The sequence below is a fragment of the Camelus bactrianus genome, chromosome 7 (genome assembly GCF_048773025.1).
Source record: "Camelus bactrianus isolate YW-2024 breed Bactrian camel chromosome 7, ASM4877302v1, whole genome shotgun sequence".
Taxonomy (NCBI): Eukaryota; Metazoa; Chordata; class Mammalia; order Artiodactyla; family Camelidae; genus Camelus; species Camelus bactrianus.
The window spans coordinates 60939557-60953997 of NC_133545.1; the positions used below are offsets into that span (position 1 = coordinate 60939557).

General features: G+C 37.5%; 1 long non-coding RNA gene across 1 annotated transcript in view; it reads left to right on the forward strand.

Annotated features, from left to right (window-relative positions):
- The first annotated feature begins 7 nt into the window (after positions 1–7).
- Positions 8–14441, forward strand: part of LOC105082918 (uncharacterized) — a 456837-nt gene continuing 442403 nt past the window's right edge. The window contains exons 1-2 of the long non-coding RNA XR_012508216.1: positions 8–5607; positions 9217–9362. This is a non-coding gene — a long non-coding RNA (uncharacterized LOC105082918). The remainder of the gene's footprint in view (positions 5608–9216; positions 9363–14441) is intronic.

Sequence of the window (14441 nt, forward strand, 5' to 3'; positions counted from 1 at the left end):
GGTGGGTGAGAGGTATTGGAAACTTCCTTTAATCTGTACTTTTGCTCTCTCTTTCGGTCCAAGCTGGCAGTGTTTCCACTGGAATGATTTTCTCAAGAACTTTATGGGCCTTCTATGGATTTCATGAAAATCAGCGTCAGTAGACAAAAGCCACATCCCTAGATTTTCTTTGAGATAACACCTTCTCTATCTTTGCCTCCTGCTGAGATGACCGAGGCACCTTTATATTTCTTAGAGGCCCTCTGGTTTGATTGGGAAGATCTGGGAGGCACACCCTTAATTTCTTGCAATGACCATTTATGTGACTAAATAAAATTTTAATTAGTTTATATTTTTTAGGATAGCAAAGGGAGATGGTATAACATGTAGAAGAGCTCAAGGCTTGCAAGTAGACCAGTAGGTTTAACTCATTTTGTTTCTGCCCCCTTGACGAGCTGTGTGAGCTACTATGCAATAGGCTGTGGGACTCTTGTCTCCTCAACTGTAAAAAGGGCAGGATGAACACCCTCTGGGGTGGGGAGGGAGTATGAGTGTCAGGTAGTGGTTAAGAGTATAGACTCTGGGACCTGGTTCCCTGAGTTCAAATCCCAGCTCAACCATGTATTAGCTATGTGCCCTCAGCCTTCATATCTGAAGGGTAAGAGGATATGCCAATAATGCCAACTTCAGAGGACCAATTGTATCAATCAGAGACACACAGAGAATCTGACCTTTTGATTATTTTGAGGTTTTAGCTAAAGGTTGTACAGTCCATGCTCAGTCTGCCTGCCTGCCTGCCTTCCTTTCTTCCTTCCTTCCTTCCTTTCTTTTGTAAATAGTCCCTTTATTGAACTCTCTTCACAGGTCCATTTTCAGTGTGCCATCTGCTTTCCAACTGGGACACTGATCGAATCTTTTTGTCATTACCATAAAATGTGGTTATTTCTTTTTTAAAAAATTGAAGTATAGTTGATTTACAGTGTTATGTTAGTTTCAGGTATACAGCAAAGTGATTATAAATATATATATAAATGTACTTATATATATCCTTTTCCAGATTCTCTTCCATTATAGGTTACTACAAGATATTGAATATAGTTCCCTGTGCTATACAGTACGACCTTGTTTATTTTATATATAGTAATGTATATCTTTTAATCCCAAACTCCTAATTTATCCCTCCCACTCCCTTTCCCCTTTGGTAACAGCCTTTTCTTTACACCACGCCTTTGGTAGCCATTTCTAACTCGAGGCTTACTTTGCCACCTAGAGAGGCTAGAATTTTAAAAGTTAACTTTTTGTATATTTTGTGTAAAATTTCTTCCCTCAATTTCTCTCTTTCCTCCTACATTTAACTGTAAGCAAACCAGGAGTATCTTTGACAATTTTCCTTGAAAAATACCTTATTTATATGTGCAGATTTATTACTTATGAGTCCTGTTTTCCTCATTACTGCAGAAAATAATTTCTCTAAGCTTTCTGCCACTATACAGTAAGACTCTCTCTTCCTACAGTTTCATATAATTGATTTCTTACTTTCTTTTGAGCCCTTACCAACAGCATCCTTAGAATCCATATTTCTACTAAAAATCAGTTCCATGCAGTTTAGGCTTTTCCTATCATTTTCCTCATGATTCTTCCAGCCTGCGGGGCACTGGAGGGGGACAAAACCCACCAACAGGATTCTATATCCAGTAAAACTATCCTTCAGAATGAGGATGTAATTAAGACCTTTCCAGATAAACAAAAGCTGAGGGAGTTTTTGACCATTAGATATGCCTTGCAAGAATGCTAAAGAGAGTTCTTCAGGTTGAAATGAAAGGACACTGAACAGTAACTCAAAGCCATATAAAGAAATAAAGATGTCCAGTAAAGGTAAATACATGGGCAAATTTAAGAACCAGTATTACTGCAATTTTTCTTTGTAACTCCACTTTTTTTGGTATGTGTGTGTGTGTGTGTGTGTATATATATAAATTTGTTGAAGTATAGTCAGTTTACAATGTTGTGTCAATTTCTGGTGTACAGCAGATACTAACTGCTATATATAAAATAGATAAACAACAAGTTTCTCCTATATAGTATAGGAAACTATATTCAATATCTTGTAGTGACTTATGCTGAAAAAGAATATGAAAATGAATATATGTATGTTCATGTATGACTAAAGCATTATGCTATAACTCCACTTTTTGTTTTTTACATGATTTAAAGACAAATGCATACGAAATAATTATAAATCTTTTACGTGACACACAATACATAAAAACATAGCTTGTCTCATCAATTGCATAAAGGGGGGACACTGCTATATAGAAGCAGAATTTTTATATGCTATTGAAGTTAAGTTGGTAACAATTCAAATTTAGGATGTTAAATGTGAGCTCCATGTAACCACAAAGAAAGTGTCTATAGAATGTACACAAAGGAAATGAGAAGGGAATTGAAACATTTCACTAGTAAAAAATCAACTAAACACTAAAGAAGACAGTGATGTAAGAATGAGGGGCATAAAAGCTGTATGACATGTCTAAAACAATAAATGAAATGGCAGAAGTAAGTCCTTTCTTATGAGTAACTGCTTTAAAAGTAAATGGATTAAACTCTTCAATCAAATCTCAGAGGTTGGCAGAATGAAAAAATGATGCAACTAAATGCGGTCTGTAAGAGACTTCCAGGTCTAAAGAAACAAATTGGTTGAAAGTTGTCAACTGATTTTCAACATAGGTGCCAAGAATATTCAATGGCAAAAAGGACAATCTTTTCAATAAACTGCTGGGAAAACTGGATGTTCACATGCAAAAGAATGAAGCTGAGCATTTACTTTATACCATATACAAAAATTAATTCAAAACGGTTCAAAGACCTGCAACAGGGAGGGTACTTTCATTAGCTATAAAGCCATATTATTTTATAACATATTATGACATTATATATTATAAAGCCTCTATAATTAAAGTTGTGTGAGGCTATTGCAAGAATAGCTAATGATACAGAGTGAAAAGTGCATAAATTGCTCTACACACATGAATTAATTTAGTATATATTTTTATTATAGAAAAGGACTAATCTCCCAAACATGCAAAGAATTCCTTGAAGTTGATATGCAAAGGACCGACAATAGATAAATGAGCAAACAATATGAGCAGACTATTCACAGAAATGGAAATATTAATTGATTTTAAATATATGACAAGATGCATTTTGATAAGACACTGCATTGATGGTGTAGGCTGTAGGAGCCAGGCACTGATGCACTGCTGGTTGGAAGTATAAATTGCTAAGGTCCCTAGGAAAGCAATCTTGCAGTAACTACCAAAATTAAAAATGCATGTACCCTATGACCCAGTAATCCCACATCTGAGAACTCAAACTTATACATATATTGGTGGAAAATGACACATAAATAAGGCTATTCACTGTAGTGTTATTTGTAATAGTAATTGGCTGGAACTATCTAATAGAGGAATGGTAGATTGTTCATGTGACACTCATGCCATGTAGCCCTGTGCAGTGGTGACAAAGAATGGGGAAACTACACATTGATTGGGAAAGATCTCCAAGGAACAATACTAAGTGAAAAAAAAAGGGACAAAAATCTCGATAGTATAGTATAGTTTATGTTAAAGAAATGGAAGTATTTGTTTCCTTGTGCTGTATACAGGAACTTTGTGAGAATACATAAAAATCTAGTAAAAGTGGCTACATGTGTGGGCAAGTAGCAGTCATGAGAATTTGGCAGATGAGGGACTGACTGGGGAAGAAAAATAAAACTTTCCTTTTAATGTTTTTTCATTTTTGAACCATCTAAATATGTTCCCTTTTCAAAAATAAATACCTGAAAATAAATAATGAAGGAAGTTGACCTTGAAAGAAGCAGCTAGAGGACATGGCTGGCGCCAGTATACATTCCTGTTTCGGCTATCTCCACTTATCTCCTCTGGTATTTTAAAGACGACCAGAATGTTGAGAGAGAGGCTTACCAATCCTCTGGTGTCTTCTTTCTGATCTCCTCTTATAACTCCATTGGTATTTTCAAAGCTAGCACCTTGCCAAAAGTGAAGTGTACACATGCTTCGTGTGAGAAGTGATGGGCAATTTTAATTTTTGTTCCAATAATATGCCTGTTCCTTTTACTTGTCCCCACTCAGATAAAATTAGAACTCTGAGGAAAGAATTAAAGGTAACCACTGGTATGGTAAAGCAGGGTCTTGATGAAGTCAGTAGAAAAGAAGGAAAAAACCTGGATGACTGTAGTAGGTTAGAAAAGGGAAAAATAAATCACAACAATAAAGAGTAGTAAATTAAGATAAAACAGGGTGGAAGCAGTGAGACTAAAAATTACAGTTAGCAGAAGAAATAGGAAAGTGTAACACACCCTCCCTCCCCCGCCCCGGCAATACCTGGCATATAGCTGTTCTGTTTGGGGGATTCAGAGTGCAAATGTAAACAGTAACTGACGGGACAGAGAGTTTAGGACATTTTCTCTGCATTGAAAACCAGAGGAACCATCCTCGTGATGAGCTGTAGGGGGAGTAAAGACCCAGCCAAGATATTTCTTGGGAACAAACTTGGAATGTGTTCTTAATCACAAACAGATGGGCCATTGAGGGCCCACATTTCTGCTCCATATAGCACAGACTCAATAATTTCATTCTGTAAAATGTTTAAGGAAGGTGTAACCAAAAACCCACTGCAGCACATTAAAAAAAAAAAGGGAAGACTCAAAGCTTCCATAGAATGACCAGCTTTGAGTACTGTTCCTTCCTGATACCCTCCCCGTTAAACTCTGTATATAGCGTAGCCAAAATCATGGAATGAAGGGATTTACTCCATGGAATCAAAAACTATAAACCACGCATAAGTTGGAGAAAATCTTGTTTTAAAAAAATAAAATTGTAAGGTTTTTAAATATAAGAATATTCAAAGTTAGGTCTATTCATTAAAAAAAAAAAAGTTTCAATTTGCCTTTTAATTTATTGATGGCATTTCTTTTGACCAAGAGAAATACTTCTTTTTTTTTTTATAAATAAGTATTATCACAATTTATGCATTTTGATTTCTTCTTTTGTGTATGCGTTTAAGCTATTCTTTCTGTATCAGAGGTTAGATTAAAATTAAGTTGTAGTTTTTCCCCCTCCTTTTCTTGATTATTTAAAATTCTGTGTCCTCTACATTATGAATTCTTCTATAATAAGTGACTCTATTCTCAGTTTTTTCTTCTGTTCCTTTGATGTAGCACATGAATTTAATTGTAAATTTCTGCATTTCTTTACTACAATTATTGAGGACAAATACTTCCCTCATTATTCTTTGTTGTGGCCATGGAGCTAGGCTGCTCAGATCTCCCCTCAAAACACCCTCTGTGTGAACCGGCAAACAAGGAGAGGAGGCACCACTTTGGAAGGGGCAGAGGATCTCCATCAGTAACAGGAAGTAGGGCTGCTTTCACACAACTGTAGATGGAGAGAAGGTGTGTGAAACTGCTGGATCCACTGGGGTTCTACTCGGTACTCCCTTGCCCTACTGAAACTGTGGATGAGAAACTGCATCAACCGCAGCCTAGCAGGAATACAATGACAAAGAGCTCAGACCCTTCCAGAAGGAGCGTTTGGAGCACAACTCCAGGTGAGCTGCCAAGAGCTGTATGGCCAAGGGCCAAAGGGATATAGAGTTGAAAGTGGAGGAGGGAGACGTGAGCATCAGTGTGGCCTGAAGGCTAACTGCAAGCAAAAGGACTAGTTTGTCCTATTAACCTCTCTTTTGAAAATTCATCTTAAGAGTGGCCCATGGAAATCTTGTAGGACCAATTCCCTGAAAATGTGTGGCTGTTGATTCATGTACGACACTGGGGTGAGCTGTGATGGCGGTGGAGGTGCCCCTTCATCTCTCCCTTCAAGAGAACCCAGTGTGAAGAAGGTCATAGGGGACAGTCTGCAGATACGGCACCTTTGCACCTACTTCATTGTTCAGGCTGAGGTCTCAATCTCCCTGGGCTGCCCCCAGCCAACAGTGAGCACGATTGGGGGTCCATTAGCCAAGTCATTCCTCCTGGATGCAGGATTCCTCTGAGTGGGTGACCTTTGCTCAGGGGCTCCCCAACAGCCTGGCTGAGACTTTCTCAGGGTTTCATGCACTCTGAAGCTCCTCTTACCCAAATTTCTATGCTTGCTCCTCTCCTTTGACAGGTGTCACAAATGCATCATGGTTGAGAGGAAGAGAGTAATAACAATGACTAATAAATTTTGAGCTTGAACATTTTTGTGTAAAAAATTATAGTGTCATCTTGGAAAGGTATTTGCAAAATTAGAAAAGGGTTGTTATCCTTTTACACAAGGAATGCTCATAGATTACCAAGAGAAAGGCAAGTTTTTAAGTTACATATGCATAAAGGAAATGAACAGGCATTTGATTAAGAAAATAATTGAACACTGAAAATAAATAATTATTACTTGATTCTCCTATTGGCCCAACCCCCAAAACAAAACAAAACAAAACCAAAAAAAAAAAAAAAAAAAAAAAAAACCAAAAACCTTTCCTCAAAGAATTCTTTAGCTATGTATGAGTTTCCCAATTTAAATGTTGTCTCCTGAGACAGGCCTTTTCCAACCTTTGCATGGAAGAGGCCTCTTTAATGTTGCCTTTTTGCAAAATATATGGAAAAGGGAATAAGGAGGGAAATAGTATAGCCCCCCATCTTGAGTGGCATACTTAGTGCCTTCTCCAAGTTCCATGTCCCTTCTCAACACTCTTCTCTGTCAGGGGTCCTGCTCACTTTGACATAAATTACAGATTGGGAATTCATGGGTTAGAGCCCCTCTAACGGTAATACTGCTATTTCTCTCAAGGCCTCTGTGTGTAGGGTGGGGTTGAACATGGGGTGAGCCTTCCTCTCCTTTCAGTTACTATCATATCAGATTGCTACTGCGCCTCAAATTTTTCTGATGGGCCAGCAAAGCTAAAGCCACAAGAAAGGAAAAAGAGGGCAGTTGAAACTACATTCTCATCGGGAGAGAGCATCTGATCCATGGTCTAAAATGTAGCCACTTGCCGGGGCCAGATGCTCTCAGAGCAGTAGCATAATGATGTGGCAGTAAGAAGCAAGTCTCCACAGAAGAGGTCACTGCCCTTTCCCGAGGGCAGATGGATACCAACACCCTGAGGTTGTGTCTTGGCATCTGGTCCCCAGAGCAGTAACCTCCAAGAGGGAAACAGAACTGGCAGTTCGGAAAGGAACCAACCAGCACAGCTACCACTAGAGTTTTTGGTGATTAAGAAAAAAAATAGAAATAGGATTGGCTGAGAAGGAAGAAAGAATGTATAGGAAACAGGAGGATAAGAACTCTCAGCCTTGTTTTTATGAAGAGTTACGGAGAACTGTGAACATCTGCCATCAGGACATTTACAAACTACTCTGGATATGCCTCTGTCACTATGCTGGCTGGTATGGTCTGAAGAAACACATGACCGCCACACTGCCTTGTTCCAAAAAAGAATGTAAGATGGCTTACAGGGCTAGGCAAAATATAGTCCAGATGAGAAGGAAAAAGGGGCCAAGAATGAGGTGAATATAAATAATGAAGACCAAAGTGCCCTGTGTTCTGGGATGGAGTACTAATTTAACTCTAGTTTTTCATCAGCAAATTTGAAAAACTAACTCATGGTGTCCATACGATAGGAGCAAATGAACTAACTGTTCAGGAGAAGCACAAATATCCAATGCTAAGGCCAGAATGCAGTAACTCTTGAGTGTCCACGTAGAGAGGCTATTGTGTAACATTATCAACAACATTCTTACAGTGGACGTGATGGTAAAGGTTTTATAGAGTGTCCTGCCATGCCGACCAAGGGCTTCAAACCGAGGAGAAATCCTAGGGTACAGAAGGAAGATATTGCATAGGTGGCCTTTGCTGGGTGCTTGCCTGACTTAATTCTGAGGCACCTTTGAAAGGATCTGAAGAAATAGTAAAAACCAGATCCTTAACATTCCTTTTTAAATACTGTTTGCCTCTGCAAATCCATAGCTGATAGACATTAGGTAGCTGGGAGTTCAAAACAGAATAGCTGGAGTGCTATTATTCCAGACATCTAGGTGAAAAGTAGTAAGATAATGGACATTGAGCAAGTGTATGAGCGACATCTTTTGGGAAAATTTAGGAGCTTAATAATCAGGAGTTTCTGAGGGAGTACTCTAGAGCTTGGCCAAGATTCCCTTTAGGAAAAAAAAAATTGAATATGCACTTGCAGACAGATGGGCCATTTAGTTTCCAAATTTCTGCTCAATATAACCTAGTCTTAATTACCATTAGTCTGGAAAATGTGTAAGGAAGGCATAACTAAACATAGTGGCCATTAAAATAAATCTTTCCCTCCCCCAACTCTTGAAAAACATCCACAGAAAGCCTAGCCTTGACTACTATTATTTCCTGATGTTCTTCCAAGTTAAATTATTTGCGTAATGTACATCAAGGTATCTGAATGAAGTGACCTTCTGTCTAGAATTAATCAGAAACCAACTGAAATTTGGAAAATCACTTGGTTTTTCTAAACTTTAAGAGCTCTCTGTATATTCAGGATATTAGATTTTGTCAAATATTCATGTTCTAAAATTTTCTGACCTGTTTTTTCTGTTAATGTCTTTTGGTGTGTTGGTTTTACATTTTTATATAATGGGATGTAACAATTCTGGTTTTATCTTTTGTTTCATCCTTAATGGTTTTTTTCTCATCTTGAGATATTCACTTGTAATAGGGAAGAAACTTTGTATTCTATTACAAGTTAATCACTAAGGGAAAGTTGCCTGTATGTTTAAGTTATTCATAATGGCCCACCTCTGGGAACCCTGACTCCCAGTTAATGAGCATTAAGCTAAAATATCTTTGTTTAGCTCACAAGAAACATCCTGACTAGGCCCACCTGTGAATGGCTGCAGGGAGGAAGAAATTAATGTACCGCCTGGCTGGCTGGAACCAGGACTTTTGCCCCTTCCCCTTTCATTACAAAAGAAGCCTGATTTATGATAAGGGAAGATGCTTCTTGGGGGCTCTAGTCCACCATCTTCTTGGTTTACTGGCTTTATAAATAAAGTGGCTATCCCTTGCCCCAACAACCCATCTCTCGATGGATTGGCCTATAATGCGGCGAGCAGTAGAAGCTTGGTCTCAGTAACAAATTTTGGTGAAGTCAGCCCGGAACCTTGCTGCTCGTGGCCAGCTGACCCGGTGGGGAAATTTTCAGGTACGGCCCTAGCAGATGCCGGAACCACTTGCCCTGAGGATCCTGCCTTCAAACTTCACAGAAGCGGCACTGGCAGCGGCTGCCCCAGTGCTTCGATTTGGATCAAGGAATTGACATTTGGGAGCGTCTGGGCTCAATACAGTAGGGTAAGTTGCTCCAGTGTGGACAGCCGGAAACTTTTTCGTCCATTTGGGGCTCTTTTCCTCCTGAATAAGCCAATTTGTTTTGTATTTGAGTGGGATACCCTGTTGGAGGGAGGAAAGCAGTTGTCTCAGTTTGACCCGATTTGTGAACTGGTTTGTTTCTTTGGATGTTAGCATTTGTGTGCACCGTTTGTGTCTCGTTTGTCTTGTATTTCTGTCTTTTAAAAAATGGGGAATGTTTCAGCTATCCCTAAAGAAATTCCTCTGAAGTACATTTTGGATAACAGATCTGATTACAGCTAAGTACTCCAGACTGAAAGGAAGATGATATTTTATTGTGACAATGTATGGGCACAGTACCTGTTAGGATCTCCCCAAGGGGTTTATGCGAAGTTATCTTGGGACCCTGTGCACCACATACCGTCACCTTTGCTGTGTTAATTACGTTGATTGTGGTCTCCTGTGTCATTGGTCTGGCTCCAACAGCTCTCCAAGGATTCACATTGCATGAGGGTTGAGTTGATGGTTATTGTGGTAAGTAAAACCCCAAGACCAAACTTGAGGGTTTTGGGGGTTTTTTGTTTTTCATTAGGTTTTTCATTTCATACATACATAATGGCCCATCATTGGGAACCCTGCCTCTCAGGTAATGAGCGTTAAGCTAAAATACGTTTTGTTTAGGTCACAAAAAATGTCCTGACCAGGCCCACCTATGAATGGCTGCAGGGAGGAAGAAATTAACGCATCCCCTCTGGAGTCTCACCCCAACCAGGGCTTTCCTGGCTCCCAGTATTAAGAGTCTGAATTCTAACTCAGGGAAGATAGTTCTTTGTACCCGTAGTCAACCTTCTCAGTCTGCTGGCTTTACAAATAAAATGGCTATTCCTTGCCCCAACAATTTGTCTCTCAATTGATTGGCATGACTGTCATGTGGTCAGCAGTATGAGCTTGGACTGGGTAACACTTACATTTTCTACCTCTTTATGTCTTTGTACCCATTAATCATCTTAAATGTCTTTTGGTATATTGAGTAAGAAAGGGAATTACTTCCCTCACTCCCGTAATTGAGCAATTGTCTCAAGACTTTTTTAAAGACTATGTCTATCTTTTCTTAGTAATTTGAGAGCAAACTATTACCTTATTCTAATATCTTCTGAATTAAAATATTTCTGTCCTTCCTTTTCTGTCCATTAATCTATCTATTCTTGCATCTGTTATCCACACTGATAATCCTGTAACTTGATATGTCTACACATACAATTGTACAAGTCCTATCCCTTTCATTCTTCTATTTAAAGTCATTGTTGGATAGCTATGTCACATATTACTTCTCCATAGCTTCCATTTTTAACTTTGTTGTCTCTAAGTGCTTCAGGTCTACGTCCCTTGTGTGCATATGTATTTGGAAAGTGCTGGACCTTTAAGCCTTCCATGAAATGTTTTTCCATCACTTTTTGTCTCCCAGCAATAGTGTCATGAGGTGTATGAAATGGAAGGAGGGTGGATTCCTAGTTCTGCTTTACCCTCTCTATACCAGAGATGGCTGTCCAGATTTTTCTCCTGAATTACCCAGAAAAAACTCATCTTGCCACTTCAAACATTAATTATCTTCCCAAACCTGTCTAGTCTCACAGAGGAGAGTCTATTCCTTTCATTAGCAGGAACTTGACTCTATGACTTACCAGACACAATAAAACAAAACATACTGACCTAGTTAAGAAAAAGCTGTGGTCAAAAATCAAGTACTTACTGGAACTAGATAGAAAGTAGATTAAAAATTTAAAAATAAAAAAAAAAGAATGAAAACAAATAGCTGCCAGATACAGAATCAAACATTTTTTATTAATGTATAATGGCATAAGCCTTTAATGTAACAAACATTTATAATATTTGATACTTTAAATTTGCAAATAAGAAAGAATATTTAATTATGACATCTTTCTTGATTTACCTTGAATTTGGTATAAGAATTTTCTGTTGTTTTTTTTTTTTTTTACTAAAGTGTAAAATGTCAGAGTTTTCATTGTGATGTTCAGTACAATTTTACCTTTGAATCCTTTTTGAATCCTTTAAAGACAAAGAATATTTGATCTTACTCAGTTTCATAGTTCCCAAAATTCTTTGGATAAAATATCTGCATAATAGTCTTTATATTTTAAAGTAATGATTTCTAATGTTATATAAAGAATTCAGGCATTCCAATTGTGTTGTGTCTACTGAGTGGCAGCTATATAACTTCCACTTTTTTTCTCATATCATTTTTACTATCATTATTAATCTGAAAAGGTAAAACAAAGAGTGCTATTACATTTTTATAAGATTTAAAACCAGAAAACCTTTTCTAGAATTCAGTCTTCAACCCCATGATTTTGGATATAGTCGTCAACATTTCCTTCTCTGGAAACCATTTTTAGTATAGGAAAATGAACCAGAATACACTTGGCCAAATACATTTCCCCAAATCACAATTATCCTGAGAATGAACAAGTCTTATATATATGCAGTCATATTTGAATGTCTTTGCAGGAGAATAATCAAACTGGTAAGATGGGTTGAATTACCAATCAAAATCAGCCATCTTTATTTCCGTCTTTGAAATTAGGCTAATGGGGTCATTTTCTCTTGAATGATGTAAAAAATTTAATCTCTTTCAATAGTTCTAAAGATCACTATGTACAATGCCATCTAACCTCCTGTCACATAGCAGGCTCCCATGTGGTAGATCCAATATATCAGAATACTGACCTGCCTATAAGATAAGCCATAAAACAAATCCAATTTGATATCAGTGACTATTTAAGTCCATGGATCATCATAAAAGGACTTTGTTATCGTACTTTAACTTTATTAATATAGCCTGCATCAAACTAAGATATTCTCAATCCAGTGAATCAGTATAGCATTTTCTTATAATGAACATGACATAGGTATGTTTCTGAGTCACTTGGTTACAGTAAAACTTTCAATGAAAGCACAGATAAATATAATTAGGTGGTATGCTTATTTTAGGTGGTATATTAATTACCTGGACTTTCAACTGCAATAGAAGTTTTCACAAATTATATTTCTCATGAACTTCTATAAGTTCTCAGTCATATCTTGATATATGGAGGGAGATAATAGTTTCCCTAGTTACTCTTCTATTCCCCAAGTTAGTCTTCTATTTTCAAAAGCTTATTTCTTTTTGGCATGTAAATTCTGCTTATTTCTTTTTTGGCATGTAATTTCTGCTGCATGCAATGGATATGCTTTTAAAACTTACCATCTGTTAAATTTTCTGATGCATTTTTTCACTCTAATATATATCTGAATTTCACAGCATTATCATTTTTGAAATTTTCATTTAAAATCAAGCCCTGTAGAAATTTCAGACTTTCATTTAATTCATTAATCTGATTTTACATATATTGGCACTCACATATACATTTCTATATACTGGCAATAGTTTTTAGTATAGTTTATTTCATAACAGTTTTTAAGTGGTATTTCTGTATACTGGCAATAGTTTTTAGTATAGTTTATTTCATACTAGTTTTTAAAGTGGTATTTTATGACATAGTCATTTTGTCTGAACACAGGAATATTTTTGATTTCCACAAAAAGCACAATCTCTCTTAAGATAAACCAAGAAAACCATGCATTTTTTTCCTGTTCCACTTTTGACAGAGATAGGATTCCAAAGAAATAATTGTCTGCTGTAAGAAATATAAGTGCAATGACAAATGGCAATTGACATTTGTCGCCAGCATAAAGCAAGAAATTAAGGAACGGTAGGACCCATAGTGAGTAAAAGACTTGTTTTACCTGGTATGGCCAGCGCTCAGGTCTGCAAGTAGCTGCTATCCAGTATATAAAGACCCCTACCCTGCTGCAGTCAATTTATCTGGTTGCATAAGTGGGTTAAATTTTTTTTTGTAATATTACTCAAATCAACATCCTAAAAGCCAGATAAAAGATGTCTTTAGCTTCTTGTCCAAGTCACTAAGGAAAAGGAAAGTTATTTTCCCAACTGCTTTATCACTTTCAGGGATGCCCATCTGCCTTGAGTAGGGTTCCACACTGGTGCTGCAGCATTTATTAATTAGTTGATTCAGCAAATAATTGAGAGGTATCATTCTAGGAAATGTGGATACATAGAGAATAAAACAGAAAAATCCCTGTCTTCAAAAGATTACGTTCTAATGGAGGGGGGTGGTGTGGAAGATTAAAAAGGTCAGCAAAAAATGTATGTCAGAACTACAGAGAAAAATGGAGCTGACTATTACCATAATCCAGGAAAGAGCTGGTGAACTTTTGAAACAGGGTGATCACATTGGAGGTGATAAAAAAAAGTGACTGAATGATTGAATTTTGGATGTATTTTGAAGATGAAGCTGACAAGATTTACTAAAATATAAGACAAAGTATAAGAAAAAAGAAGTCAAATTTTTTACTTGAGCACCTGAAGAATGTAGTTGCCATTTACGGAGAAGAGAGACTGGAGGTATTTTTGTTCGTGGCCAGTAGTGGGGAAGCTTAGTTTTGCTCTAGGCTTATTAGGTCTGAGATGTCTTTTAGATTTTCAAGTGGAAATGTTAAGTAGAAATGTGGGTATTTGAGTTTGAATTTTAAGGAAGAGGTTCAGAGTAAAGATACAAATGTGATAGATAATCAGAAATATTTGAGTCCATATGACTAGGTGATATCATTTAAGGAGTGAGTGTGGATAAAGGTCCTCAGACCTCAGACGGAGGGGGTGAACAGGATCCAGGACACAAGACTGAAGGAATGGCTACTGAGGTAGGGAGAAAACAGGAAACGGTGATGTCCTGGAAGCACGGTGAAGGAGATGGTTGAAATGGGAGGCAGTAAATCAACTGTGTGAATTATTGCTCATAGGTCAAGTAGAGTGAAAACTAAGAATTAATCATTGGATTTAGCAATAGGGAGACTCCCGGTGACCTAGATAAGAGCAATTTGGGTTTGGAGAAGATAAATGAAGTGGTAGCTTTGGGAACGCTAGCAATGAAGAGGAATTTTGTTTTTAAGATGAGAGAAATAAAGCCAGAACCCCTTAGCTGATGGTCAAGCTTCTCTATACCT